We start from the raw sequence: 7013 nt of genomic DNA on the forward strand, positions 1-7013 counted from the left end.
GTGAAATCTTAAAGAATTCAGACTTTGGGCATTTACCAAGCATGTCACATCAGCACAACCAACACTCTGCTAGCGTTGACAACTTAGTATGCAGCTCAATCAGCCTATTTTGCATTATTTATCTCTTCAGAGAATACACACAGGAGGCTTGAAATACCCACAACCCCATATAACCCATTTACTGAGATGTTGTGGGGACTCAGAAGTGTACTTCCATATGGTTGATTTAAAAAAGATACTCCTGGCCTTCTCAGATCATGAGCAGCACTCCTTAACTGCTTAAATACTTGCCTCGGGGTCCTGACTGTACTAAACTCATATTCCATGCCCAGCCCCACAGCTTACATTTCCACAGACCACACAGCTATCATCTTCCTCTACTTTTATTACATCCTCTCCTCCCACACAGACATCCAGACTCATGTTTCTCACAGATATGCTATTAAACAAGTTAACTGCATTTAAACAGGAAAAATGACTGAATTCTTTGAGTCTGAGCTCAATTGCATAATGTTAATTTACCTGAGTGAAGTGAAGAGAGACAGACTTCTCATATGTGGCTCGGACAGCAACATTTCTGGATAATGTGAAGGGGTTAATTAGCAGGAATATGGCAGAGTCAGTCAAGAAAGAGGCTAGAGGTTTGCAGAAACGAGCTAGCAAAACTGAGAGGTTTTTATTTTTAAGACATGACCCATTTAGATCTCAGCAGAACTTTTGGTGTAGCCCATTTGACTAGTCAGTTCATGTAGCTCAGCCTGTGCCTTTAAATATCCACAGTGTAGTGTTATATAGAAGGTGAATTTTGTAGTGTGAGACCAGCATGAACAGACTTCTAAAAATGTGATACACTGACAATAACCATTGCTGACTTTTGTTTCGGCCTACGGTGCGTTACCATGGCAATGCTATCACCTTTCTTGTGCTGCCAAGGCTGGGCTGCAAATACAGAAGTCACTCAGATGATTAGCATAGTTAAAACTCACAGCAGCACAGGCCTGCCTGCACAGAGCCTAGCAGTCACGAAAGAACGAAGTGGGCCATTAGAAATATGGCTTAAATTAGGACTAATTAAATGGCACACTCACTACCACTTACAGAACTTTTACTCCACTCTCCAACCAAGTGTGGAACTTGTGCAGGCTTGAGAGGACTCACAGTATGTCCAAAATTCTCTATGGTTCTTCTTCATAATCAGGACTGAAAAAGTGCGATTAAGACAGCAGAGCGAAAACTTAATCTGTGAGGAAAAAAAATACATTGCGCAAAAAATTAAAACCAATCATCCATGTTTCTTGAACATGAGCTGAATTGCTTCTCTCTTTTGTAGAGGTGTTGATTAAATGACACTTTCCCAAGGGGTCCAAGGACAAATCAGCTTCTAAATATCTCCCTCTTCTTATTAGTATAACAGCTGTCAAATATTTTACTCTGCTTTGCCAGCTTGTGCCTATCATCCTTCTGTCTCACAGAGCAAAATCAAGCATCTTTAAGTTGTCTAATGCTGCCTCAGTCAGAAGCCTCCCACCAGGAGCCAAAGAGCAGTTCCCTAAACAGAAAAGACCCTTCATCGAGGAATATAGACCACTCTGCTGAAGAACATTGAGCTGCACAGAGGAGGGTTGCTTCCTGAAAGAGTGCTCTCTGAAGGCTACATCAACAGACAGCAATGTCTGAGCTTCTGACATTTGCAAGTGAAGAAGCGCCAAGTAAAACCTATTGACATGCACACCGGCCCCCTGTGGCCTACTGTTGTCTTTCATCAGTCAGCAGGTACAGACGGACCTTTGGCAAAAGCCGGCGCTTGCATTTCGTTTATATTATTTATTTCATTTCAAGTGCCAGTCGTGCATGGGCATATTGGCTGGTGGGCAGAGGCAGTGGGAGGCTATCAGGAGGCACACTTGACACATCAGTGCACAGGGCAGCAAAGAGGAACAGAGCTATTGGCCTGGTTGGGATTGGAGATTTTCACGGTTAAGCTGTGAAACCTGAACCACCTTGGATTGTAGCGTGATCCATTCTTTTTTTTACTTTTGTAAAGTGAATACATGGCAGACACTATTAATCAATGCACTGCCTTCACCCTGAGATCATACATTGCTTCATTAACTTCCCATCAGCTGATCATTTTAATCTTCATATACAATTTTTTTACATTTTCTAATACAGCTGAGTGACTAAATGGAGTATTTATTTGCCTCATGAATATACAATGCATACATTGCACTGGTAGATAATACTGTTAATGATGAGGTCTTACATTCATTCATCTTCGGTAATTCACCCAATTAGTCACAAAACACCCATGGTTTTGGGAGTGGGCGGAACCCTGAGGACCCAGAGGAAACCCGCACAGACACAGGAAGAACATATTAAACGGCACAGACAGTAACCTTATCTCAGGAATGAACCAGGGCCCTTGGAGTTGGTAAATAATCATTGGAACCGGTAAAGTGTTTGACTGCCTCATATATCCATAACCACAAGGTTACAGTTTCAAATCTCAGCAGCAAAAACCAAGATTCAAAACCAGAGAGCTGTGTCCTTACAATGCAAGTCTCCAGGTTGTAAGAAAACTAACACTAGACACAAGCATATTTAAAATATCTTTAGCATGAGCTGTTCATTAGAATCATGTTGATTTTTTTAAATTAGTGATTAAATGTGACAACTTGACATTAGGATACATATTATCCAGGAAGAGTAAACTAAATTATTTATAAAACAATGTCAGGAGGACACAAACAAAAATTTGCATACGGAAGCAGGCTGAAGAAGGGCAACATGTTTCTCCCTGGAGTTTTGTGCATGTAACAAGGCAAACATGATGTGATCACCTGGAACTGAATCACATCTCTGTGGGGGGCAGCCATTTGTATTTGTGTGTCCTATTACTTGCAATCAGCTCTCAGCTGATAAAAAATGATGGGAAATACAGAATATAGAGAGAAGGAGGATGAGCAAAGACAAGGAAGAGGATGAAAAGATGTGAGCACCTAGCAAAAGTGAACAGCCATTTTCTCCTAGCTTCATCTAAGACATATGCTGTCTGGTCTTCCAGTGATCCCGCCTTTGCTGGCCATGTAAAAAAATGTACCCATGCAGAAATCTCAGAACTGTGTGACATTTCAGAGCAGTTTCTAGATGCAATGCTGGGTTGGGTCAGAATTCACTACCTGGTTTCAGATTTCACAATTTACTGAGAAGGATATAATCTGAGTATTGTCTTTCTGTATGCTCTGACCAAGTGCAAAAAGCACTGAAAAGAAAACAGCACTGTGAAATCTAAACAGCTGTATGCTTCTAGTAACCATTAGCTACCGAGAACTGGACATGTTCTCAGGAGGGACATATGGGAGAGCACATCATACTTACTCGTGATAGGAATGCAGATCCCAGTGTGCCAAATTGTACAACACTGCCATCTGTTGACAACCAAGCCAAATGTTCTAGCATTTTAGCAGTAAAAATAAGGTGGGAGACTTCTTCATTATTTTAAGCAAAAAATAAATAAATAAATAAATAAATAAAAAAGAGAGGACAGAGATAAGCTGTATATGGCAGCATAGCACTTAAGGAAACATGGCTGGAGATTGTGCATGATTGCCATTTGCAGCAGAGACATGGTGGTAGATGATAGCTCTTCTCTCTGTGGGGTGTCCCTGACTGCTGAAAGACTTTGTTTTATCTGGCAGCAGGATGGCACTCACAGCCTTAGATATGTTTTGTGGTTGTGTCAAAGGGCATGCAGTGACTGAATTTAAAGCTATTCAACGTTATGCAACACAGAAATAATTTGTATAATAGTTCCGATAATAAAACTAATAAATATAATTGTTTGGTGAATATTTGGTTTATGGTGTTCCAAAGAATAACTCCTCATATGGTTAGGTAATGGTGGTTAAAACCACATTGCTCAACAAATCGTTCCTCAGTTTATGGCCACTAGATGGAGAGCTCTGCTGTTTGGTATTACGGATGTGAGGCCATTTTACTCCCAGGTCTACACTGAGCTACTGTCATATGTGTTCACTGATAAGACACATCTAAAATATGACCATGTGACATGTTTTTATATCACACCCCACAAAGAATGAGCATATCACTGCCATAGTGATCCGTCATGCAGTACAACACTGAAGATATACAGATATACTTGATTTGCCTGGAACACATAAAAGATACACAGAGAATGTATACAGAAATGATAACTCGTGTCACAAATGTTCCAGGCTTTGTTTTTTTCTATGTGGATGAAGCAGGCACATGAGTTTGTTGACAGATATGGGTCACATACAAACACAAATGTCATTTGTATTAGGTTATAATGCTGGATATAAAACAGACCCAATTATAAGCGCAACAGTCATTAGTTAACAGACTTTGCTCATTTCTTCCACACTTGTCTTTACTTACTATCATGTGTTCATAAAGACCTGAAAGAGCACTCCATATTTTCTTTACATTCAACAATGAAACATACTGGAGCTTAGCCAGTCTTTGTCAATTAAAGACAATAAAAGTATGATTAAGAAAACGCATTGATTTCTTTACATTTATCAATTTAGATCCTTTTTTTTTTAGCACAGTCATTGTAGTTGCCTTGTTTATTTGTTTGTACATCATTGATACTTTATCTAAATGACTGTAGTGAATCCAGAGTCCAGAGCATATTCTGTGAACAATAGATGTAAGATGGGAAAACAACATGGACGGGATGCCTGTCCAGCACATGAAAGCACACACACACACAAACAACTAAAAGAATTTTGTGCCAATCCTCCAAATCCTTCCTAACTTTCAAACCCATTGCACTGACCCGCATGACTCTCAACAGTCGTTTTATGCTAGAATGTAAAGTAGATGGCTTTCCAATGAGAAATTTCCCTGTTATGATTATACAGGCCAGGAACATTAATCCTTTCTCTTCAAATGAATACATTTTAATGAAATCACAGAAGGAGGAGTAATAGCCCGTCGTGAGGGCCAGATTTGATTACATGTCGATCCGGAATCTGAAATGAGAAATCAATTAGCTTTACAGATAGCATTGTTTAATTTACTTCAAATCAATATCTCAGACTGCTTATACAGCAAGTGCTTCAAAGTGTGATTAATGCAGCAGTGAATAATTATCCTTAGGACCTCTGCCTCATACTGGACACTCAAGAAAAGATTTGTGGCTTTGACATATGCAGAATACGACTTTTCTCTTATCCTGCCTGGATAATTGAAACACCATATATGATACTTCCTACCACAAATCTCACATTGATTTTACTTTTATCACCACTCAGATAGAGGGGCACTGTAGCACTCAGTCTGATGAGACTCGCTGATCTAGGAGCCTGACACTGTTATAATATGTATGTGGGAACATCAAATTTGTATAATGTGTTCCTGGAGTGTCTTAGTCTCATCACAGGCATGATTAATACACACAAAACCACTATTTGTTTTTTAGTACCATTACTCTTGTTGATTTCTCAGTGTATGTCTCTTGCACACACAAGCCAACATACAGCTGGCAATCTATATGTCAAGGAAGTTGTTTAGATCATCTCTTCCTCTTTCACAACACATAAATCACAATTTTACTGCAAGTTGTTTTATTTAAAGCTTACAAACTCATAAATTAGTGTGCACCAGAAGGAAATTCACCTATATTAGTGTACTAATGTAATCCTGCGGATATATACAATTGATTTTGCACTCAAACTTGCAACTGTTCACAGCATGGCCTTCAATTACACTGATTATTTGCTTTGATGAAACTATCCAGCGTCTTAACACGAGACAGCCGTGTAAATAACTAGAGTGAACTTTGTGTGATATAGTTACTAATTTTGCTATATAATAATAAAGCTGTTTCCTTTTAAATGGATGATTAGTTTTCAAAAAAGAAAAGTAATTAAAACAAAATGAATCACTTTCACATATTTGGCACTAATTGTCATGCCATTCTTTTGTGTGCTAATTACATACCATATGTGCAATGTTGAATATACAGATGTCGCCCTTATTATGCACAGGCACATATGTGGGTGAGACATGACGCATTCATGCATAGAAATAAGAGGAAGGTGATGATTAATTTACAGCATGGCTCTGACATTAGTTCTGATTGTTATTTAAGTAATACATTGATATTTATGAGCTAAAATTATATTTATGTTACTTGTGTATTTAAAATTTGTGAAAGAGGTCAGAAGTGTCAGTGGAGCCAGACAAGCAGTGGAAAGGCTTCAAGATAAGGGAGTCTTTAAAAAAGATAGCAAAAAGGCAGCCAGGTGAGGAAGTGTTTATAACTGTGGTAATGTAAGGATGGATGGATGGATGATGAATGGATGGATGGATGGATGGACAGAGATAGATAGACAGACAGATAGACAATAGAATAAAACCTGACTTAACATTAGGGCTGGACAGTAAAAATAAGCAATGTAATTAAAATGTTTTAATTTGATACAATTTCTTCTGTACGATCATTGATTAAGATTGATTAGTAAACCGTTCTGGTTCATGACACGACAGACTTCATTTCCTAGAAGGCTTTTTCAGTAGGATGTCACTCATGACCAAAATTGGCTTTAAATATTGATTAGGCCACTTATTGACTACTTTAAGAAAGTGCAGCATTTAATAAAATCTTATTTGCCTAATTTATTACATTTTAAGCTGACAATGTCAATATCAATCACAACTGGGTTATGCGTTTTGTGAATTTCATAAAACACAGCAGAGAATTGATCATGGATATATTTTCACTTGCTAGCATGCTATTAGAAGGCAATCAAAGCAGGATGAAGATCTGGAGGCGATAAATTGGACTGCCACCAGAGAATTTATATAACCATATATTTTGTTAAATAGCTGTGACATTCCATGCTATATTAGTGCTATAAATGGGAGACACTTTAATGTTGGGTAATTTAACCATACCAGAATGTTTTATCCAGTTCCAGCTAAACATGACTGCTTCTCAACTCACAGTGCTGTAGGTCAAAACT

The sequence above is a fragment of the Silurus meridionalis genome, chromosome 7, assembly GCF_014805685.1.
Source record: "Silurus meridionalis isolate SWU-2019-XX chromosome 7, ASM1480568v1, whole genome shotgun sequence".
Taxonomy (NCBI): domain Eukaryota; kingdom Metazoa; phylum Chordata; class Actinopteri; order Siluriformes; family Siluridae; genus Silurus; species Silurus meridionalis.